This window comes from Pteropus medius, unplaced genomic scaffold (genome assembly GCF_902729225.1).
Source record: "Pteropus medius unplaced genomic scaffold, Ma_sr-lr_union100, whole genome shotgun sequence".
Taxonomy (NCBI): Eukaryota; Metazoa; Chordata; class Mammalia; order Chiroptera; family Pteropodidae; genus Pteropus; species Pteropus medius.
The window spans coordinates 7,299,025-7,325,106 of record NW_024354499.1 but is presented as its reverse complement, the minus strand read 5'-3'; the positions used below and the strand labels follow the sequence as shown (position 1 = coordinate 7,325,106).

Below are 26,082 nucleotides of genomic sequence, written 5' to 3'. Positions count from 1 at the left end.
GATAGAAATTGATGTAAAAGCTCATCACTAATATCAAAAGTGAAGATTAAAGAAAAAATTACCAAGAGAAAACAGAATCGAATAAAATTTAATGAGGACCATTGTATAAAATAAGTAAAATTACCAGAAGAATAAAAGTTATATTTAAAAAAAAAAATTAAAAGGTCCAGTGAGAAAGTTTTTGAATTGGAAGACAATAAAAGGAAGTCCATGTATAATTGTATTCCGTAAAAAAATAAATAAATAAAAGTAATATCTAATATTTACAACTATAGTCAAGAAAATACTCCTAAACTACAGGAATACCTGACTCTACTTATTGAAATGGCACACCATTTCAATTGACCCAGAACAAGAAACTCTGGCACCATTTAGAAAAGCAATTAAAATTTAAAGGCAAAGTCTTCAAGACCTTCAGGCAAAGAGATGGAAATGCAAAAGAATTAGAATGTCACCAGACTTCTCAAAAAGAAATACACAGCAAGGCACAAGCAGAATGACATTTTCAAGAAAGTTAAAGAACAAAATTGTGAGCCAAAGCTATATTAGGTCAAACCCCTTTTCAAGCATCCAGGTTTTAGAAAAACAGATTTAAATGTGCATGGACTTGGGGACTATCACACACATGTACTCTTCCTGAGGCATCTACTAGAGGAGGAACTTATTCCAACCAAGACAGAACTGGAAAATCTCTGTAAAGGGGCTGATAGTGAGCACCCCATATGTTCACTTTTAGAATTAAGATTCAAATGAGAGTGGACACATAGGTAGAAAATAATATGCATGAAATAAAATTTGTGACAAAATATTGAAGAGTCTGGCCACTGCCTTAAATTCTGTGTGTGATCTTTCAGGCCTGATCTTAGGCAAATACAAAGGTTTTTCTTGGCAGGCCTCAAGGGGGATGCTGTCAGCCCCACACCAGACTCAGTGCATGCCAGTGCACTGCAATCTCTAAAGGGAATTGTCATCAAGGACCCAGGCTCTACTAGTCAGCATGCTCTTAGAAGAGAATAATATAATATAAATTTTTTTAGAAAGAGATACAGAGCATATGGTAAAGGAAATGGAGTAAAATGGTTATAAAGGATAAATTTGGTTAAAAGATATAAGGGTATTCTTTGTAATATTTTTATTTTTGCAACTTTTCTGTAAGTTTGAAAATATTTTTTTAAAAATTAAAATATATATGAAAGATGAATATATTTTTGCATGAAAATTATATGTGATATGCACTGTTTATAAACATAATTAAAATGCAGATAATAGGGGGAAAGACTGGAACATGTATGAAGATTTAAAAGTTTAAAAACTTAATACATTGTTAAAAATTAAAAATGGGAGTAACATTAGTAAGATGACAGAATAAGAAGCCCCAGACATCTTCTCTCATGGAGACACCAATTCAACAATACACACACCAATCCCTTTCTGAGAAATCCAGAAACAAGGCTCTTGAACCCCATGTGAACATGAAAATAGCCACATTAGAGCTGGTAGGAAAATGCTGTGGACTCTTACATCTCAATAACAACAAAACAAACAATCTAACTAAAAAAAATGGACAAAGGTGGATAGACATTTTCCCAAAGAAATATAAATGGCAAAGAGGTACATGAAAAGGTGCTGAACATCATGAATCATCAGGAAAATGTAAATCGAAACCACAATGAGATATCACCTCACATTAAGGAAAAAAAAAAAAAACAGAAAATAACAAATGTTAGCAAGGATGTGATGTGGAGAATTTGGAACACTCGTGGAGAATTTGGAATACGAAATGGAATAGCTGCTGTGAAAAACAATATGGAGGTTCCTCAAAAATATATAAATATAACTACCATATGATCTGGTAACCTCGATTCCGGATATTTATACAAAATAATTAAAAACAGAATCTTGAAGATATTTTTACATGTCATGTTCATTGCACCATTATTCACAGTAGCCAAGAAATGTAACTTAAATATCTATTGATAGATAAATGAATAAATAAAATGTGGTATATACATATAACGAAATATCATTCAGCCTTAAAAACGAAGGAAATTCTGTCATATGAGATAGCATGGATGAATCTTGGAGACGTTACGCTAACTGAAATAAGCCAGACACAGAAAGATAAGCACTGCATGATTCCACTAATATGAGATATCGAAAGTAGTCAAACTCACAGAAGCAGAAAGCCAATCAAATGGAGGTCGCCTGGGTCTGGAGGAGAGGGAAATGGGGAGTCACTGTGCAATGATGTTTTAGTGATGCTAGGTGAAAAAGTTCTGAAGATCTGTTGTACAACATTGTACATGTAATTAATAATACTGAACTGCATACTTAAAATTTTATTTAGGTAGGTGTCATGTAAAGCTTTTTTCCATAATTAAAAAAAATTACATTTTATTAGAAAATGGGTAAAAGTCATGAATAAATAAAAAATAACTAGCGAGCAGAAATTAATGTCAGGAAAGTGTTCAGTCAGAAAACCTTTAGCCTCAGTATCAATCAGAGATATTTATATTAAATAATAAAAACATATCTCACATTTTAAATAATGAAAATTAAGAATAATAGATAAAGTTAATGGTGGAGTGGAAGAAGGGACTAGGTATTCTTTAACCCTGGGGATAGGAGATTAAATTTGCACAGACTTCTAGGGGCCAATTTTGTATGATGTAACAAAAAACATAATAGCATACAAATAATTTTTTTTCATAGACTTTATTTTAATTTTTATTATTTTATTTTTATGCCTACAGCACTCAGTCTTCTTAAGTGGTCTCCCATCCAGGTACTAACCAGGCCCGACCCTGCTTAGCTTTCGAGATCAGACGGGATTGGGCATGTTCAAGGTGTTATGGTCATAGACAACATAAAAATCTTTTAACAGAGAAACTCAAAATTTATTTCTTATACTATCTTAAAAAAATTCTTTAGCTTAACTTCCAGCATTTTTCTATATGGTAAAATATTTAAATTTAAATTTTAAAATAATTTGATTATAACAAAATTGGAAGCTGCCTAAAATACAAGTATGTACTTAACTGTGATGCATCCACACAATGGAATAAAATGTGATGGTTTTAAATGGTTATATAAAAATTATTTTTAAAAAAATAGACGAACATTGAGTTATAAAGCAGTATATAGCATTGCAATTCTATTTGGAATTTAATAACAATTCCAAAATTAAGCCTGGTTACTCTGAATGATGAGATTACAAAAGATTTTAATTCTCTTTTGGCTTATCTGGTCTTCAAAATTTTATCATTAAAGCACATTACCTTGACCATAATTTTAAAATAAAATAACATAGCAAGAAAAACACCCGAGTGGAAAGTAAATCTTGTGTCTCATTTCTCCACTTTTAACATTCAATTTAGTTTATGGGAGTTAATATTGTAATTTCTCAAGTTGACATTAATAAATTTACACTAAAATTATTGATTATTTTTCTTCAATTTTGATGAATGTCACCTCTTTATCCCCAGTAATAAAAACAATAAGCAATCAACAGTTATATTTCCAAGCTACTTTTATAATATCCAGAAGGATACGTATCCATTTTACTTTGAAAAATGTTGGCTTGCTCCTTTCAATCCTCACGTATAAATCAGTGCTTTCTCAAGCGGAACGCAAAAGAAAAGAGAGCACCTTGATGGATGCTATTTTACCCAGCAACGTATTTGATTTTAGTCCTCCTCTTTGCATCATTCCATGGCCAACTGTGCGCATTTTTTTTTCATGTCTTTCATTACAGAGACATATAAGTTACTTTCATCTTCCATAATTTTGCTCGCATTTTAATTATCCATTGCCATATGCCTACAAGTTTAGAACTGGTTTAAGTCTAGACTGTAATAAAAGAGGAACTAAGTGTAATGCCTACCTCCTCAACACCTTTCTTCTCACTTTTGACAAATCTATGGAGTTCTTCAGATATTATAGTTTGCTTACTTTTGACGGATTTACACACATGAAACCATGTGTATTGTTTCTCATTCTCTAAAGAAATCTTACATTCTGCTGCAAACTTCCTTTTGAAGTGATGCAAAATTGAGTGACCCAGGCTGCATTTCAATGCCTTGAAGATAATGAATTCTCATTTTATTCATCAGTTCAAATGATATAATATAACATCTTTGCAAGGTGCGGTTTTTCTAATACCACCAAGATATTGTCATCAAATGATGTAGAAAAACATATTGCAGACAGCCTGGCACAATTGCAGGGAGTTGTGAGATGGGTAGGTATCAGCATAAAGATAAAGGATCTAAGCAACATTTTCCAAATACAGACCACATATCCACACCTTTAAATCTCATTCATTTATCTTCCTTGCTCCCATTCCTCCAAGTAAAGCATATTAAGGTCCTCTAACCCATATCTCTCTTAATAACTTGCCCAGGGAAATGTTGATCTTTCTGGGTAGTTGCCAAATTAGAGCTCATTCACAATAACTAGTTCCCTCCCTACACTTTAGAGGGAAGGAATGGAAGAATGAAGGGGATCTCTTTTTATTTGTTCTGATCTAAACCAGAGGTTTGTGTCTCAGGAATACATTTCATGTGTTTGCTTGGCCTACACTGTGACTTATGTAATATTTAAGTAGTTCCTAATATACAAAAATTACAGGATTCACATAGGTATCACAATGTCTAGCTGTTCCTAAATATGTAAGAGCCAGACACATTGGAAATAGCAATAGAGGGAAGGATCCAATTAGCAGCTTTCACCTTCAGAAAGGCATTTATCTCAGTCTCCATCAGGTTTCTGTCAAAAACCTCTGTTGCTTCTCTGGCCACATAATGTATTGGACTTTGCGATCTCTGATGCAAGCCTCAGGCACTCTCTTTCAGTGGTTTCCTGATTATGCTTATTCTTTATAATGATGTTATTGGACTGGCTATTTTTTTGAGGAAATGTTACTTGGCTAGTTCAAAAAATTTTAGCACTAGTTGGAAAAGTAAGAACAGAGAAGGCATAGGGGAGCACATTGTCCAAATTCTAGCAGGTAAAATACTTTTATAACTTTTGAAATCTCAAGAAAACTACCATGAAATAATTAATGCAATTATGATGTAAAATTTCTGTAAAAATTACAAAAATTTTACCAAAGTAATAAAAATATGCATGCTGAATGTATAAGCTGAATTGATAACACTTTATTCAAGCTGTTTCTTATCAGCTGACTTTATTCTTGTCTACCACAAAAAAAGAAAAGCTTTTCCTCTCCATGAGTATACAGGAATAGTTTTGCATATTTGCTGTACACATTTCTCTTGTGTTTTCTTTCTCATTAACTAGAATCACTTAAAAAATAAATAGATCAAAACTCTAATTTCCTTCAGTCAATAGTTCAAAGTCAGCCCCCCATCCCCTTCCCTCTCTCTCATCCTCTTATTTAATTCAGAATACCCAGATACCTGAGATAGATGGAAGAAGCATCAATGCCCATAGGAAACTGGGTTCCTAACACTAGGTATCAGGCAACCTTTTCAGCATCATCTGTTAAAATACACATATCTAGGCTCCACCCCAAATCTATTGAATCAGAATTTCTGAGTGCAAGATTGGGCATCTGCCTGCAGTGATTCTCATGCTTATCAGATTTACACCAGAGACCTAGATTGCAAGGAAAAGTCAGCACCAAGGTCAGAGGCACATGCCCTCAAATATTATAGTCACTATTTTAATGAGAGGGTGTGTTTCTGGCAACCATACATTGCAAAAGTCAGAACATCTGGAAACTATATATGGTAGAAGTCAGAACACAGAAAAAGTATTCAGATAAAAGCACTTGACTTAAGTTCTGAAATCACATATTTATCCTCTCAGATGCTTTCTCCACAGAAGCAGATAACCACTCAGTACAGCAAATTACATAACTTCTGTGAATTTTTTAAGCTGGCCTCTGGCAGATACATGATCTCAGGTCTACTTATTTTTCTCTTTGATATAAAATTCAATTCAGATTATTTAAAAAGGCAAGCTAGTAAAAAATTTGAAAACTCAGAAAAACATAGAGAGGTAATTAAAAACCATCCTTAATCTTGATTTTTGAGATATATTTCTTCCTAGTCTATTTAAAAGTCCATAGAAAGGCTAATTTTGTTTGTTCTTTAGTTTTTGGTATTGTTGCTGCTTTTCAGTGAACAGAATGGGATAATTGTATAGGCAAGTTCATAATATGCTTTTCTCAATATTTCATTGATACATTTTCTGTCAATAAAAGTAAATATATAATATCAATTCATGAATGTTTCCAAATCTATAAAATAAATCTTGTTTTATACTTATGTTTTCCCATATTTTCTTATTATAAATATTATTGTAATGAACATATTTAGAAATACATTTTATAAATTGGTCTATTTCCTGAGATTAAAATTCAAAATATGAAGTTGCCATGATCATGTTAAATTTTTACATGTCACTAATTTTGCTTTTTAGATAATTTTCAACAACATATTCCTATTCCTTTCATCTTTACCAACACTTAACATATTAATATTTTAACCTTTGCTTATATGTGAAAAGTACCCTGTTGTTTAAATTTACATCTTTTTAATTCTATTGTTGAACATTTTCCTATATTAATTTTTTTATTTGTTTTTTTTTCTTTAATTTCATTTTGAATTGAATATGCATGTCGTTTGTCTCTTTTTCCCTATGGTGGTATCTGATTTGTTCTTACTAGTTTTTAAAATTCTTTAGAAATTAAACCTTCCCTGTGCATATCTATTGTATATTTAACATAATTTTTATAGCGATATTTGAGATATAGAAGTTTTAATTTTTATATTAGTCTAATAAATCAATCTTGTTTCTGTATGTTTTCTATTTTGGCATCAGGGTATCTCTTTTCAACTTCATTATGGATATTTCAATATTTCCATCACTTTGGGAGTCATTTTTGGTAACATTTTTTCCCAATAAATAATTTATTTCAATCAGTGGTACAGTTTTAGAGAGACATGACTATCCTTTCTCAATTGGGAAACATTTGATATCTAACTATCAAAACTGTTTTGGGTAAAAAACTTGATTAGTCATGTGTGTGCTTTGAGGACATAATGAACTTTCTAATAATTCACATGACTTAAAATTCTTTCAGTGCTTAGAAAAGGAGAATCCATGAAAATTGAAAGTAGATGACTATCTGTCTAGGGCTGAGAAAACAGAAGGATATAGCTAAAGAGCACCAGGTTTCTTTAGGAGGGGTGATAAAAATATTCTGAAACAAGAGAATTTACTAAAATCTACTGAATTGCACAATACAAAATGTTGAATTTTGTGGTATGTGAATTAGATCTCAGTAAACATGTTTTTTTGTTTTTGTTTTTTATTATCTTTGAGGTAATAAAAACAGGCATAGCTCAAAGAGTTCAGGCCTCCCATTCCAGGTAGAACATTCACTGCTTCCCATGAAAACTGACCAGAAAGCACCGTCTCTGCAACCAGACAGAAGACAAAAACATGTGGGACAGACTAAACACAGCATGTTCAAGTCTGTCTCCTAAACTCCCAATTCAAGAACGTTCAGAAGAATTGAGTAAGAGAACCAAGGGACAATGGAATGTACCTCTACCTGCAACCCAGTGGTTCTGCTCTGTACAAACATGAGAATTTCCATCTAAATTCCCAATTTACAAATTATATAGTGGAATACAACTGATCTCTTATTCTGATGTTTCTTAAATCATAATGGGTATCAAAATCACTTCAAGAGCTTTTAATGAGTGCCAGCATCTAGTCCCCAGCCTCAAAGAGTCTGATTCATCCCAACCTCGGGCAGGCCTGGTGTTAGGTTTCTGTGAAAGCTCCCCCAATTTTATGGACAGTCAAGGTTAAAAACCACTGAATCGATGTCTCCATTTCCTCTGTTTGTGTGGTTATTTACCTAATCTGATTTTTTTTATTTCTGTGTGTGTCTGTGTGTCTGTGTGTGTGTGTGTATGTGTGCTGCAGTGTGTGTGTGTGTGCTTTCTCTTCATTTATATTAGCTAGTGGTTTCTCTGTCTCAGAACTTCTTTAAGTGTACTCTTTGGCGCAGCTATATTAACTTCATCTGGGCAATGATTAGAAATGCATTACTCAGCCCAACCCCAGACCTGCTAAATCAAAAACTCTGAGGATTGGTCCCAACCATCCATGTATTTATAAGACCTGCAGATGATCCTAATTAGAGTGCTCGATTTGTTGATTTTCATTCCTTAGTAATTTAAATGTTTAAAGTTTTGAATTTTTGTCTGATCTTTGCTTTAACTATATAAATATATACTGGTACATGTTGCATTTTCTATTCTGAAAATATAGCTTTGCTTAATATAGAGTTATTGCCCATCCAGGTGGTTGTTATTTTGATTCTTTATTTTAGTTTTGTTGAATTGTGTTTATAAAATATGATCCTCTTTATTTATACTTTTGCAATTTGTTTAAGCTTTCTTTATAGCTTAACATATAACCAATTTGAACTTTTGCAAATGTTTTATCAATAGTTAAGAAAAAGGTATAAACTGTTTTAATGATATATTTGCATATATATACTCCACTGTATAAATTTAATGCTATGTAGTTTGGTTCATAAAGATTCATAGTACAACCTTGTAATGAAACTCTAGGCTTTGCTATTATATAAAGACCTTCTTTAGCCTTAAAAATAATTCTGCCTGAATTCAGCTCTCTTTGATATTAATATTTTGACCTGTTTCTTTTTCTGTGTACCAGCAGGTATGTCATTGCCCATCCTTTTACTTGTAATATGTCTGAAGCACTTTGTTTTACATGAACTTGGGGAATATACCATCTAGTTGTATATTCTTTTCCAATTCCATCTGTCTTTATCCATCAGTCCTATCCCACACACCACTTCAAATTCTCTCATTGCAGCCCCAAGTGCTGCAGTAGCCAGTTCCAGTCAGGCTTACATCACTTTCCTACAACTACATCATGACAGTACCTTGAACTATTTCTCTCACTTCCAGCCTCAAGTCTTCTCTGATGCCAGAGACACTCCTGCAATTCTAACAATTATGTGACCTGGAAGAGCTAGGAAATTAAAACCCAATGAGGCAATCCTTGATCAGTTAGGACTGGAACTCATGGATAATATATCCCCTTTCTTCCTGGCACTGATGGTTTTGAGATGTATTTCATAATAAGCAGGCCTAGCAGTGGCCAATCTCATAAAGCACCCTTGCATTGGCTTTTCTTTCCTTTCCTGTTTCATTCCCCATCGCTCACACCTAGTCCCTGAATCATATTTCTAGATAAGCCACACACAGGTAAGCAGTCTCAGGCTTCATTTTTGTTAGAACTCAGGCTAAAACATTCTAAGCTAATCTACTGTCACCAAAAGTCCAGGCACTCCGGCCTCCTGTTGCTCTTAACACACAACACTCGTCCTGGGTTTTCGTACGTTGCATTTGCTCTTCTCTCTATCTCACACACTCTCTGCAGACTCTTGCAGTACCGTAATTGTTTAAGCATAAGTTTAAATGCCACCTCTCCATAGACACCTTCCCTAAGCAGTATAACTAAAGTAGCCATCTCCCCATCTTTGGATACCCTCTAGCCCACTTTCCTTTTAAATTTTGTAAAATTACATGTAGTTTGCCTCTTTCTATTAGGATATATGCACAATGAAGCAGGGGGCTCTGTCTAATCTAATGCTTTATCCAAAGCAGTTGGAAATGTTTGCACAGAAATATTTGTTGAGTGAATAAATTAATACTCTAAGAAAAAATTTCCTTTGAATAAAAGTTTGTCACTTTCATAGGTATTTGTATGATGTTAGGTCATTGTTTATGTTACGCTTTGTTTTACAGCTCCCTTTGTTTTCTATATCTTGATATTTGGTTTCTATTTTCTTTATTTTATGTATAGTTCAGGTGTTTCTTCCTGATAACTTAGAAAGCTTATTACCCATGTTGTGTTCTTCTGATGGTTACTTTGATAACTTTTAGTAATATATCTAAGCCACTATTTCTTGGTTTCTTATCTTTATGAATTACCTATTGACTTTTAGAACAAAATATGAAAAAATTAACAACCATACTTCCTTCAGACACTTCTGATTTTAATTTGTTATATTTTCATTTTTTCTTTATTGATGTTAGGTTCAAAAAGGTCTTTCTACTATTTGAAATTCATGGCTCATTTTTCCTAAAGGATAATAGATTTGTGAAAATGTTCCATGTGGTCTGGAAAAAAAAGGTGTCATTTCTTTAGTATATAAAGTTTGAAATATATTGAATTAATGAGCCTTTAAATTGTGTTACTGACATCTTCCCATGTTCACTTCTGTTGATTTTTCAAAGATTGAAAGACATGCTTTAAAATCCCCTATTATTTTTCTCTGTTTCTTCTTTATCTAAATATATAAAGTACTTTAAAATATTTTTGTTTGTGTTATAATTGCCTTTTAGTGAGCGAGAGAGAGAGAGAGAGAGAGAGAGAGAGAGAGAGAGAGAGAAAGAGAAAGAAAAAGACTCAATGGTTTGTAATGCTTTTTGTGCCTTGATTTCATTTTGTCTGCTAAGAATTTGGTATTCTTTCTATTAGGTTCATTTCCTTGATATTTTTTCCCAAATTTTTAACTTCTCTGGTTTTCCAGCTTTAGCTTTTATGAAGTAGTTGGATTAGGGTTTTGCTTCTGGTTTTACTTAATGCTGTATGTTAACCTTAATATTTTAATAGTTGAGCATTTATTCACATTTTATTTATTATTGTATCAATTCTCAAGTTTTCTCTTACTCCTCCCACTTCACTAAGCAAATCTTTGATAATATATTGGCAAAGTCCATTTTAACAAAGGTTTTTGCGAGAGCAGTTTCTTTTGGGGATTCTACTTCTCTTCTCTCTCCTGTTATGTCTGCATTAACATAAGCCTAGAGTTGCCTCCCACTTAGGAAGAGGCTTCTTATAAGCCCACAGGACAGGAAATTTGGAATGAGCAGTTTCAACAAATTGTGCTCTACCTTGAAGGACAACATTCTTTTCCGCTCGATGTGTTTTATCTATAGGTTATATTTTCATTAAGTTGAAAAAGTGTGGTTAAAGCAAATGAATTAATATACTAGGAATATAATAGTGAAGGAGTGAGTTGGGCAAGCTAGGAAATATAGTTTCTGCTTTCGATCTCAAATCCATTTGCCAGTTTGAGAATGTGTCTTTTCTCTCCATGTGGTCCAGTTCAGCTCAGCATAAGACTACATTGGAATTTGGAGCCCAAATTTCCTTTAGAAGAAGAATCATTTTTTCCTTTGCATCTCTTTTATAGGTCTGGCATGGTGCTAGTTGATTGATCAAGAATTATTTGAATTATCCTTTGCTTTTTTTCCTTCTGTGGCTAGCACCCTTGGAAACTTCATATTTAGGAAGGGTAATTGGACTGGATTAAAGATTTCCTGAGTTCTCTAGCAATTGCTATCAAAATTCATCAAAAGTTTACTCTAATCAACCCTTCTAATATTGTATCAAACTGAAAACTTTTAGTTTTATGCCTGTTCTTCAAATATAGTGGGTTTTTGTGTTTCAGAATGCTGTGTTCTGGATTCTCTTTTTCAGCATTATACGAGTGAAAATAGCATCCTGAAAGCTTTTTCTTACCAGCTTTATTGAGATATAATTGATGTATAACTGTGTAAGTTTAAGGTTTACAACTGTGTTGATCTGATACAGTAATATACTGCAAAATGATTACCAGGTAAGGCAGCTAATACCTCTATCATGTCACATAATTACCATTTCTTTTTTGTAGCAACAACATTTAAAATCTTCTCTCTTAGCAACTTTCAAGTACATAACATAATATTGTAGTTGAAACTATAACTATTAGATCCTCAGAACTGACTCACTTTCCAGCTGAAAGTTTCTTCCCTTCAACCAATCTCCCAATTTGTCCCACCACCAAGACCCTGTTAACCATAATTCTACTCTGTTTTCATATATTTGGCTGTTTTAGATTCCATAGATAAGGGATATCATAGAATATCTGTCTCTCTGACTAATTTCTCTTAGCATAATGTCCTCAAGGTTTATTTATGTTGTTGCAAAAGACAGGATTTCCTTCTTTGTCTTGGCTGATTAATAGACATGTATACACACACACACACACACACACACACACATATAGTCTATTAATTTGTTTAGTTCGTATAGTCTATTTATATAGTCTATTATTTTATTTCTTTTCTATTGAGTTGTATATGTTCTTTATATATAGTACATCTTTATACATTCTTCCATTGTAGGACATTTATGAATAGTCATTATGGCCATTATGAATAATGCTTCAATGAACATGTGGATGCAGACATCTCTCCAAAATAGTGATATTATTTCCTTCAGATAAGCACCAAGATACGTAATAGCTGGATCATATTTTTGTTGAAAGCCTCTCTTTTGCTTTCTCAAGGTGGTGCTACAGCTCAAATTCGTAGTACTTCTTGGCCTACAGACACTGGCCTGCTTTCTGCATGTGCTCCTTAACCTTCTAACACTCTTGCTGCTGCCCTCAGGACCACTCACAGCAGCAGGCTCCAGAGTGGGGGACTTGTGAGAGAAACACTGGGGCACTTTCAGTGCCTACAGGACAGTCAGGGGAATAGCTGAGGTAAGGCTTTTCCAGGGCCTCATGGATGGGCCTCCTGATGGAGTCAACAACACAGTCAGTAGGAACCAAGTCCTTTTTAATGCCCTCTGAGAATCTTACATGTCACTTTGCCAGTCTCCTCACTCTCCCTAGACAGGGAACGTACTCTAGATGATGCAAGAGAGAAATAAGAGAGAGAAACAAGTCTCTTCAGCACTGCCTTGGGGAAGTCAGGCACTCACTCATTCACTCTTCCTTTCCCTGGGGAAGAAATCACTGGCAGAGAAGATCGCTCTTGGTGCTAAACTGTACTGCCTTGGGGGAGGAGTGATGAGGACAAAGTAAAGCTATTTCTCTTACCCACTCCAGTGCATCCAAACTTGCATTATTTTCTTCCAATGGAGTGCTGAAATTTCTCCTCTGGGAACCTGGACGTTCACAAAGGCTATCTCATCCATGGATTATTGCCCATCTCAGTGTTCTCTCAGACCATGGTTGAGAGGGGCTGGAATCACTTCATGGGCTACTATAGGGTACACAGCTGGGACCAAGGTTTGTATGCCCATTACTGGATGCACAGGTAGTCAAGACTTCTCCCAGGTCTCCTGATGTATGAGTACTGGATCCCACAGCTCCCATCAAGGCACTTTTTCGTTCATGGATGTATACTAAATTTTTATTATTGGGTGAGGGGACCGAAATGAGAGATGTCTTATGATACTATGATGGTGATATTGTCGCCAAGCGTAATCATAGAAGAAAGAGAAATATAGTTCCAGAATATTTAACAAATAAAAATCAGATTTTTATAATAAAGAGACACTAAGTAACTGTTTAAAATCTGCGAGATTCTTAAATGTCATCCATAATACTCGGGTGGCAGTTCTGTGTGTTCTCTACTTTGATGTCATTTATTTGAATGATACCAAAAAGCTCCAGTGCCCTGATATTATTATTCAAGTAAAACTTTATATAATTTAACATTTGATACATTACATTAACTTACATTATTTGTAAACAGAAGCTGGTTTGCCTTGCCCTGGCATACATACATAATATACATACTAAAGTTAACAGCCCATCGCACAAGAAGCATGAGCTGTCTCAATACCCAACAAGTCCTCCACAGGCTGACAGTATGAGATATTTCATAAAATATTTATTCTCCTTCAAAAAACAACAGAGCTAAACTCATACGGTGACCTAGCTTTGTTTTATAGTACTTTTTCAATCCAAATATTTAGATTTCCCTTTTCTCCGCTACCCTTTACTCAACTTTTTTACAGCTCTTCTGTGTGCATGTGTATGTTTGTGTGTAAGCATACATGTACTAGTGCATGAGGTCTTAATCCATTCTTCCTTCTGTCTTCATTAGACCTATTCTGTATTTTTTAAAAAGAAAAAAAAAGAGTACTGTATCTGTCTAGCAAATTCTAGAAGCAAATATTCTCTTGTGTGTTTAGTGAGAATACATTTTTACAACCATGTTAATTGAGTACTAAAAAATTGTAGTTCATAGTGAGGTGGGGACCAAAGTATCTACAGCAACTCTTAATAGATTCTGATAGAAAAAGTAAATTCACTGTGGAGAGAAAGCTATGGTTTTTAAAGAAGGAGTAGATAGTGAAGAAAGAATGTGTCTTTGCTTTTTTATTTAAAAGAAATGTGTCCAAAAAATATAATTGATTATAGTACACACTGGATAAAGTTAGTCAATTATTGTAGGATTTTTCTTCATTTTTCTATTTTCCAGTAAAATCCCTTTACCATTCTGAAATATATTTAAAATGATGTAAGAAATTAAATATAATTTACCAGAATTATCAATTGATAAAAAATGGCAAGATTCTGGCCATGAGCTCCCATCAAACATTTTACACTTATTGGCTTCTATCAGGAGGGTGTAGGTAAATTCCATGTTTGCCTCCTCTCACAACTACATTTAAAAAAAAAATCTAAGCTAAAGAAAAACCATCATTGAGAATTGCCTGAAGTCTAGCTGAACAGAAGTCCTATAACTTAAAATATATAGAACAAGCCATGTCAAGATTGGTAGGAGAGGTGGAAACACAGAATGGGCTGCTCATACCCATATATGATGGCTAAATATCAGGAGGGATATCTTGGTTATGGAGATCTCTCCTGAAGAACGAGAGGTTCCAGCCCCACACCAAGCTCTGGGGTGGTTCCTAGGGTTCCAATTCCAGGGAGAGAATTCCCCAAAACTTCTGGCTGTGAAAAAGCAGAGACTGTGGTTGAGTGAGATGGAGGGCTGCTGGAGTCCCAGGCACTCCTCTTAAAAGTCCAATGCACTAACTTACTTAGTAATGTACTCACTCTGAACTCATGTTGAGACGGCTGCTCAGATGGCACCAGGGACATACAGAGTGGAACTGAATTGTCTGACTTAAGGGTGAGGGCTGAAGGGACAACTTTCTCCCAGACAGAAATGCTGGAAGAAGCCACTGTTCCTTTGTTGAGCCCTCCCAAACCCAGCATGCAGACATAGGCCAGAGTCATATCCAAGTCTCCTTCAACCTGGCCCTGGTGATTTCCTGAGACTCTTCCCTACCCAACTTTTAGGCCCACCCAAGCTGCTTCCAGTGGATTTTTCTACCCAGCCTGTCTTGGGTCATGCTGAGGGCTTTCCTAAAATCTCTCAAAAGTTCAAAAACGCCAAACAAGTAGCATCTTGTCTTGATGTGCCCCAAACCTCTTTCTAAGCAACCCTAAACTAGGCACTAGGGGCAGCAAACCTCAGTTTACAACGTAGCCTCCCCCAGACACCTTCAAGCCCATCACAAGTGGCAACAATCTTCAAATCACTTTGTAGCTCATAGCAGGTGACCCTGAGTGAGGCACAGGTAGTGACTGACCTTGGCCTACAAAAGAATACCTCCCAAGAGGCCCTAGAACCAACAGACCAGTGGCCAACTTCAGATTACAGCAAAGCATTACTCAACCACTTCCACAAACAACACACCCAAAGAACAGTCTTCATAAGCACCAGAGTCACACTAAAGCAAATCCTGCTCTGCAAGGTTAGTCCCTGCATTACAGCTTCTCCACTATAGTCATAGCCATTCCACACAACCAATCATCTCAGGGGTTAATACCTCTCACTGACATGTCAATAGCAAACAAAGCTCCACTAAAACAGGAGAACATACACAATACATACAAGGGACACACCTGGAGCACCCAGTTCAAGTGATCAGGTAGACTTCACCACTGGGGTCCATAGGACATCCACTACTTAAGTTCACTCTACTCAGCCAAGAGACATAGCAGCCTTACTTAATACTTAAAAACAAAGGAGACAGAGAGACAGCCAAAATGAAGAGATAAAGAAAAATGTCCCAAATGAAATAACAGAACAAAACTCTGGGAAAAAAAAACAAAACAAAATGGAGACAACAATCTACCAGATGCAGAGTTCAAAACACTGGTTATAAGGTTTCTCAGTGAACTTAGGGGAAGAGTAGATGAACTCAGTGAGAATTTTAATAAAGAGATAGAAAACACAAACATGGAAATAAAAAAAAAAAACATAAAAAAGAACCAGTCATAAATGAAGAATACACTCATTGAAATGAAAAATACGTTAGAGGGAATCAACAGTAGATTACATGAAGCAGAGCATCGAATCAGCGATTTCTAAAACAAGATAGCAGAAAGCACCCAGTAGGAACAGCAGCAAGAAAAAAATTCAAAAAATGAGGATAGTTTAAAGTGCCTCTGTGATGATATCAAGCATACCAACATTCACACCATAGAGGCACCAGAAGGAGAAGAGAGTGCAAGAAATTGAAAACCTATTTGAAGAAATAATGACGGAAAACTTCCCTCACCGAGTGGAGGAAATAGACATACATGCCCAGGAAGTGCAGAGTCCCAAACAAGATGAAGCCAAAGAGGCCCACATCAAGACACATCATATTTTAAATGCCAAAGGCTAAAGAGAAGGAGAGAATCTTAAAAGCAGCAAGAGAAAAACAGCTACCTACAAGAGAGTTTTCATAAGAATGTCAGCTAATTTCTCAAACTTTGCAGGCCAGTAGGGATTGACACAAAATATTCAAAGTGATGAAAAGTAAGGACTTACAGTCAAGATTATTCTACCCAGCAAATCTATCACAATCAAAGGACAGATAAATTGCTTCTCAGGTAAGAAGCTAAAGGAGTTTATCACCACCAAGCCAGTATTACAAGAAATGTTAAACAAACTTCTTTAAGAAGAAAAACTTTAAAAGATCAAAACTATCAATAATAAAATGGCAATAACTATACATCTATTAAAAAATTCTTTAAATATAGATTAAATGCTCAAATCAAAAGATAAGGTTGCTGAATGAATAAGAAAACAAGACCCTTATATATGCTGTCTACAAGAGACTCACTTTAGATCAAAAGACACATACACAGACTAAAAGTTAAGGAATGGAAAAACATATTTCATAAAAATGGAAACAAAAACGGCTGGGTTAGCAATACTTATACTAGACAAAATAGACTTTAAAACAAAGCCTATAACAAGAGACAAAGAAGGACCCAGCAATTCCACTTCTGGGTATTTATTCAAAGAAATTCAAAATACTACTTTGAAGAGTCATGTAAATCCATATGTTCATTGCAGCATTATTTACAATAGCCAAAATATTAAGGCAATCTGGGTGTTCATCAATGGATGAATGGATAAAGAAGAAGTGGTACATACAATGACATATTACTGACCCATATAAAAACAATGAAATCTTGCCATCTGCGACAACATGGATGAATCTAAGGGTATTGCGCTAAGTGGAGTATGTTAGACAAAGAAAGACAATGGCCATATGATTTTACTTATATATGGTATCTAAAATACAAAATAAAGAAGCAAACAAAAGAGAAACAAACTCATTAATACAGAGAACATTTTGATAGTTGTCTGATAGGAGAAGGGTTGGGGGAGCTGGGTGGAAAAGGTGAAAGAATTAAGAAGTACAAATTGGTAGTTACAAAACAGTAATGTTGATGTAAAGTATAACATAAGAATATAGTCGATAATATTGTAATAACTATGTATAATGTTAGATGGGTACTAGATTTATCAGGGTAATCATTTTGTAAGTTATGTAGTGTCTAATCACTATGTTGTACACCTGAAACTAATATAATATTGTGTATCAACTGTAATTGAGAAATAAAAAAATTTTGTAAAGAAAAAAATTATTCAATCATTTAAGAAAATCTCACAAGGGTTTTTAATAGTACATTAATAATTTGTAATGATTTGACCTCCGTTATGTAAAATTTGTTAAACTGTCAAGATGACTGCTCATCTGATTGTTAATTGCTCTCTTTATATGAAACATTCAATAAATGTAGTTTTTCAGTGATTTGCTCTTGAAATTATGATAAATGAATTTAGATTTATTTTATATTGCTAAGAAATTTCCTTTAAATATTTAAAGCTTGTTCAATATATATTCTCTAAAAATTAGAAGACATTATTAAAATATTGAAAATAGAATAAATCAAAATTATCTTATATGTTTTTTTAGTTCTACGAAAAGTACATAAAAGTGATTTCCCAATTATCTTACTCTTATGGGTTTTTCTCCCCAGAATTAACTGATGTTAATAGCTTTCAAAAAAAATTCTGTCAATTCTAGAACTATTCTCTTCTGTTTGTATGTATTAGTTAAATAAATAAGATGAATCTCAATCTTAATGCTTATTCTGTGACTATTTTGCTAAGCAATATATTTTAGAAACTTTGGGGATACTTTTGATTGCTATATAGTGTATTATAATATGGATTAACTTATATTCATTTAATCATTCTCTCACTGTTAACCTGAAAGTTACTTTTAGTTTTTCACTATTAAAAATGATGTCACAATTAACATGTTCGTGCATATTTTTTTTTCACCTGTGAATGTTTCTGTAGCATAAAATTGAAAATGTGGACTAGCAAGGACAACAAGTATGTAAATTATATATTGTGTAAGTTTTTTTCAAATTTCCCTTCAATAAAATTTAGATGATTTCTTTGTGGCCTACTACCTAATCATGATACTATGGTGTCTCAGGTTCTATGGGTATTTAAAATTATTCTTTTTTTTTTTTATTGACCAAAGAGTCTATCTATTCACAACCATAAGTATGTTACTTATTATTCAAATCCTCCTTATCTTTAATTGGGCCTATTTTATAGATAAATTTTACTAAGTGTGTTAAACTCTTTTACTGTAATTATTGGCTCTAGTTTCTACAAATTCTTCTATATTTCATTTATACTTTTTGTTAAATTGATTATTTTTGTTCCTTTTTTTCTCTCCTTTTTTGATAATTATATATTTTATATATATTCTTTTATCATTATCTCTATAAGTTTTTTTTTATTTAACAAATATTCATTGGGCTTTAACTATTGCCAGTTTTCTTGCTTCTAGTAAACAAAAATGACAAAATTCTTATCCTCATACATTTATATTCTACTAGAAATTTATATTTCTATATCTAAAAAGGCTGTAGATATATGTGAATTACATAGTATGTTAGAAAGTGATACATGCTATGAATTAAAGCAAGGGGGAAGTATAGAGAGCAAGTGTTAGTAGCATTTTCAAAGAAGGCCCAATGCAGCTACCTGGGGGAAGAACCTTCTAAGGAGAAGAAACCAGTGCCAAATTCCTGAGGTTGGAGCAGACCTAGCATGTGCAAGGAGTAGCACTGAGACCAGGAAGAACAGAGAAAAGTAACCAGTAGTTAGTGATAAGAGCTGAGTTATACTCATGTCAAAATGCTAAGGACTTCATGTTTTAATGAACTTGGATACATATTTAAGAACTGAAAGAGTGTAAGATATTTTTAATTAAACACAAACTTTTTTTAAAAAACTACATTTCACTGTAATCATCGCATTGTGTAAGATGGTTGTTGTAGTGTACATCACAAACACACCATGAATCTAGTCAGTGTCAACAAATTATCCAGTTTCGATGATTTTTTTTCTACATACTGATGTAAGATTGAATGTATTTGTTTAAATAATTTTGGCAGGCTGCATGATTACAGTGATACCTATAGAAAGTGTAACTGTCAAATAAATTAAAATGTTTCCACAGGACAAGAATAACAAGTGTTGGAGAGGTCGTGGGCAAAAAGGAACCCCCATACACTGCTGGTAGGAATGCAAATTGGAACAACTGCTATGGAAAACAGTATGGAAGTTTCTTCAAAAAACTAAGAATTGAATTACCCTACAATCCAACAATCCCTCTCCAGGATATTTACCCCAAAAAACCTGAAAACATTTATCTGCAAAGATATATGCATCCCATTGTTCATAGCAGTGTTATTCACAGTGGCCAGAACATAGAAGCAACTGAAGTGTCCTATAGTAGAGGATTGAATAAGGATATGGTACATATATACTATAGAATATTACTCAGCCATAAGAAAAGATGAAATACTACCATTTGCAACAACACGGATGGATCTTGAGATAATCATGCTAAGTGAAATAAGTCAAATAGAAAAAGTTGAAAACCACATGATATCGCTCATATGTGTGATATAAAACTGAAAGCAACAAATAAACATTAGAGATTCATAAACATAGACAGTGGATTAGTGGTTATCAGAGGGAAGGAGATGAGGAGGGAGATAGGGATAGAAGGGATCGAATATTTGGTGATGGGAGGAAATCTAACTCTGGATGGTAAACACACAATGCAATATATATACAACTTACTGTTGAATGTTACACTTGAAACTTATTTGATTTTGTTAGTCAATGTCGCCCCCAATAATTTTTAATAAAAATTAAATAAGTGAAAAAAAATAAAATAAAATACCTATTTCTGAAATTATGGTATAATTAAATTATGTTTCTAGTTTTAAAAATAAATAAAAAATTATGTTTTGCTATATTTTTAGCAGAATATTGGTACAGAATCAAAGGGAGATGCAAAAGCTAGTACGATAAGAAGGTAAAGAAAAAAAAGGATTGTAAAAAGTACATCATAAAAGTCACAATAACTGGTAGTTGCAATTTGCTACAACAAAGAAAAATATAAAAAGCTGTTTAGAAAAAATTATGTTTGGAACCCCTTTGTTATCTGAATCTACTTTTTCAACTATGAATTTTATAAAATATAAATGCATACCAAATCATTCCAATGAAAATTTAGTATTCAAATTGAGATGTGGGCTTTAACTGTAAAATACTGAATTTTAAAAATTTAGTAAAAATAAAAATATATAAAATAGTTTATGGATAATTTTCGTATTTATTATCTGCTCAAATGATAGTATTTTAGAAATATTTGCTTATATAAAATATAAAATAATTTCACTTGTTTAAAATGTAGCTAGAAAAATTTAAATTATACGTGTGGCTTGCATTGTATTTTTATTGGTGAGTACTGGTCTAGATCATAGATCATACCGCTTTGTGCAGGGGTGTCTTGTGTAGAGCAGGATATTTAGCATTTTGAGAACTTGTTTATTAAATGACGGAAGAAACTCCACCTCATTTCAACAACCAAAAAGCCTTCTACCTCCAACTGAGAACCACTGTTCACGTTGTTCTCAAATATAATGTTCTCATTGTTAACAACCATATGAGAATTCCCACATCTAGAGCCCAGAGGCAGAGCATTCATTTAGTTTAGAATAAGGTCTTATAGGTCTTAGGAGGTTTAACTTAGATGATAATCACACTCTGAGAATGTCATAGTAGAGGAAACGCTCTGATTGACCAGTTCCTTAATCAATTGCACCAAGAATTTTCCAGTGGTCCCTGCCTGTGAATATTGACTTCAAGCTTAAATTTTTCTAGTATTTTGTGGCTTAAGATATGAGTTTTTCTTTTCCTACTGCTTTCTTTTATATGCTGCATGAAACTACTGCTGCTGGATTTTTTTCTCCATCAATCAAATTCTATTTTTTATCACCAAAAAATTTCTTAAAAAAATTTCTGAAAACTCTTCTAGTAGGTTGTACTATTACTCTCATGGCATTACTCTTTTACTGGCTTCTTTATAAAGAGAAAGTCATTGAATGTGCTCAGTGTAATATATAAATTACTTTCTAACTACTAATTTTTGGCATATAGTGAAGTTGTAAAATTTTGGATATTGTTTAGTTGTGGCCACCCTGCTAATTCTTACTTATGCTACATTTGTCACCTGATTACTCTGGGTTTTCTTGAGAAATAATCATACCAACTGCAAACAAAAATAATTTTCCCTATTTCTAATAGAGCACTTTGCCCCCTAATATTATAGTACTAGATAGAACTTCCCACGTCGTAGCTGATAACAATGATGACAGAAGGCAACCTTGCCTTCATCCTGGCTTTCAACAGAAGTTGCCTTCTGGATATCTGAAGGTCAGATTCAACTCATGAATGTCTTATTAAGCCTTCTCAACTTTTAAAATTTTAAAACTAAGTCATCTATATGGGCTTTACTCTCCAGTTTGCCACAGTGCTGACCACTCTCTATTGCTTTATGCCAGATCAATTTCTCTTATTTATGTTATCTATCACCTGAATGAAGATACTGAAAATTTTTTCTTGACTCTGTTAATCACGAAGAATGATGCTGCCTTGAGATCTATTTTATTTTCAAATTAGTTTTATCATCTTATTACAAAAATAAAAGATATAAAAGAATTTTTAAAATACAGACAAGTAAATTCATGATAATTCAAATTAGCAAACTCTCTCTCCTTCTTCCTCCCCTCTCTCATCCTTGCACTCTCACTCTCTCCCTCAAACTCTAAAATATTTTTATAAACATAGGTACATCCTCTCTTTCTTTATCCCTTCCTCTATTCTTAGAGTCATTTGTTCATTTACTTATATGGTCAATGAGCATATCTTAAGTCCTAGAAACCATTGTATGTATAAAGGTAAATGATGATGGTCAGGGTGGATAAAAAAGGTGGAGCTTAAAGTCAGGAGATGTATATATAGAAGTAATCAGGCAATTATAACAGATTGTGATAAGTGCCATGACAGAAGAACTACAGAGCATTACGTAAATTTAAAAAAAAAATGGCAGACAACGTACTTTAGTTTTGGAAAATTAGGAAATGCTATCTATAATATATAATATCTAAATGAAACCTTAGGTATACAGAAGAAAGTGATGACAGCATCAAATATATATATAATTTTAACACATTAATGCATATTGCCAGAATGTACCTTTTAAATCACTAGAGAATGTGCAAGATGATTTAGCCACAGCATCAATAGTATTGAGTAACACGTGCCAGTTTCGAGATAAAATGTTTTCTCTCTTGCTTTGATTTGAATTTTTTGACTACTAAGTAAGATTGGATTTATTTATGTTTCTTCATTAACTTTATATTGCTCTTCCCAAATCCTCTGTCTCCTCAAAATAAAATTTTTATGGTAAGTAAAATTCTCTAAATATTTAATCTATTCATAAGATATTTTCTCTATATCTTGGCTCTATCAACCTTAAATATATTGGAGTTCAAAGCTGGTGTATACTTTCTCTTTGATTTCTAAATGTGTTTTCCAGCCTCCCTTATTCCTACCACAAACTCCTCTGTTCTTTGAAGCTCATTCCATTCAGAGTCATGAACTCATCACTGCTCTAACTGAATAACCATGTCACTTTCTTTATTACTTTGTTTCCATCTCATCTTCTTTCCCTTCTCACCAGGTCTTACTATTATCGTATTTGGTAACTTGAATGCTCTTTGGATGGTCCAAATGACATAATAGCTTCTTAGAATTTAACCCCAATATCAACTCCTTTCTTCTCTTCTCTCTTTTTTGGCTCATTTTGCCTCCAACTCTTATGTCCACTTTTTGGATCTTGTTATTTCCTATAGGTGTCTTTCTCAAAAGTAAATGTCTCAAATGTCAATATAATATTTTTCTCTGAGCAAAACTTCCTTTTTAATCAAGTGTTCTTGAGTTAAACTCTGGATTCTCAAGTCCTCTATATAATTTTATTTCATCAAGGAACTCAATCACTGAATCTCCATTTCTCTTAATTATTTCATTCTCTCCCTTAATACTTTTACATGATACATTCTATTCTTTAGCCACTAGGCTATAATCCATTGTTATGTTCCTGGAAGTTAAAATTATATATGTATATAAAGAAGTATCACAGAAAATATATTTAATTATTGAGCTGCAAGTGAGTTTTTCCTCCTCAAATTCTGTATGTATTGCCGCACTGATATCCTACCTTCGATGTTGAAGAACTGAAGACTGAAGACGTGTTATTTTATTATTTGGAAAAAAAAACAACAGGTTTTCTTCTTAAATCCTTGTAGTTTATCTTTACTTTGTCCTTAAAAATCTAAATATATTCTCCATGAAATATCTATACTTGAGTTTCTTTTCACTGACTCTTTCTAGAATATATTGAGCTTGCCCAATCCACATATACTAACCTTTAGAAAAGTCATTAATTTTTTTTAATTTAAATTCACTGAATTATTTTTCTTTCATTAGAATTCATTGAATTCTTTGTTCCGCTCTCTCCTTCAGGCATACCTGTTATTTATAGTTTATGTCAGCCATCTCAACTTTTTTTAGTTTATTCTTTTCCTCTTTATCTTTTTCCTTTTAAATTCTTGATGTTTTTTTCAAGTTACCCTCTATCTCCCTGACTGATTTTTCTATAGCTTCAATTCTTTATAGCTTAAAATATGGATTTTATTTCTGTCATTAGATTTTTATTTTCTCTGAGGCCAGTCTTTGTTTGTCATTACCCTTTCTTGTAAATCTTGCTTTTTCATCACCCTTTCCTTTCTAACAAATGTTTGCTGCTCTTTTATAGACACAGTGCTTTTTTGCATGCTCTGAAGATCCTAAGCACTTGTCAAAAATGACATCTGGACCTTTCAGTAGATCAGCTACAAAAAATCACCTCCTCTTTTGCAGCTTCTGGATACTTTCCCCTTTCCTCTGTTCGGTGGTGGCTTTCCTCATGCACATGGAAGATTTCTACTTACTCTTCAAATAAAGCAAAGCCGTATCCAGTAAATAGCCTGTCTCTCTCCCTGCATATGCACTTGGATTATTGCAATATCTTTTTCAGGTCACAGATGACTGAAACTTTGATGAGCTTCTCTTTAAGCCCAATGCAAAATTTCTAACAGAATTTGGTACAGCAAAAGTGTGGGAATTTTCATTTCTTAGATCCTTGACAATGAAAACTTATAGAAAAAAAATTTAAACTAAAACTTGATTTCTGGTATAAACTGTAAACAGACCTTCTCTGTCACTGTCCTTGTTCCTCTACATAGAGCACTTTTTATTTGGGGGTGGAGAGAGACAAAACTATACTTCTCAAGATGAAATGCACATTTCCTCAATATCTTTTAATTTCCCAATTTGTTGTGTACTTGCAGTTGCTTTGTAGATATTGAAAGCTATACATTAAAGACCCCCAGAAATAGAAGTTAAAAAAACTTAGAGGTTTCCTAAAAGCTGTGCATTTTGTGCCCTTTTCACAGAAATTGTTGATTAACTCTGTACTCTGAAGGTCACTTAAATCAACTTTTTAAGATGACTGTTCTAAAATATTTTAAAACCAATCAATTTTCTTCCCAGAAAGAAATAGGCTTTCTTTTCTATAACTAATAGTCTGTAGCATGTACCAGACAAGGGAAAAATGCAGCAATGTCCATCTAATTTCAAAAATATTTCTGTAGTTGGGTATAAAATAGTAATATTAAATAATAATAATAGTAAAAATATTAGAGATGCACTTATTGTCCTTTCCCTATAATTTTCCACAAATAAGTTTATAGAAAACTCTAGTATTTTGAACCTTAAAGGTGGTTTCTAGATCATATGGCTCAAGGCACTAATTTTGCGAATGAAGAAACTGAGAAACAGGAAAAATTATTTGTACAAATTTAGACATCAGCAGAATTGACACAGAACTCATTTTTCAGAGTCCCCATTCAGTTCAGTTTTCATGAAACCATCTGCTTCTTGTCTGTTTATTGTTACAGTGGACAGGGCTTTCCTTACCTTCCTGTCTTCATGGAGACAACAGGAGCCCTCATGCCTGAGTGACAACTGTAAGAATAGTGCAACTGTTATCAAGTCTGTCAGTTTCTACTTTTTCAGACTATTGAGAGGATTACTTAAACCTCCAGTTGAGGTTTCTCACCTATAAATGGAAGTAATAACCCCACCTCAAGAGTACTGTGATTATTGTTCGTGTTAAATCAAGAAGATATTATATGTAAAGCTCCTAGTCCATGCCTGTAGCATGAGTGTTTGAAAAATGTTACTTCTTTTCTCCTCCACGAAGAAGCTAGGCATAAGCAGTGTTAAACACATACTGATGTCCCTTCCAATAAGTCTTTGAATTGAATATGCTCCTTCCCTTTTAATCACACATGGATTTATTTTCTCTCATCTCTTTGTACATGCATTCTTTCAATATTTTTGAATTCTTACTATGTATCCAGACTGTTTTAGGCAT

General features: G+C 33.5%; 1 pseudogene; it reads right to left on the bottom strand.

Moving 5' to 3' along the window:
• Positions 1–2,744: 2,744 nt before the first annotated feature.
• LOC120594695 (uncharacterized) lies at positions 2,745–2,863 on the bottom strand (annotated as a pseudogene).
• Between the last annotated feature and the right edge of the window lie 23,219 nt (positions 2,864–26,082).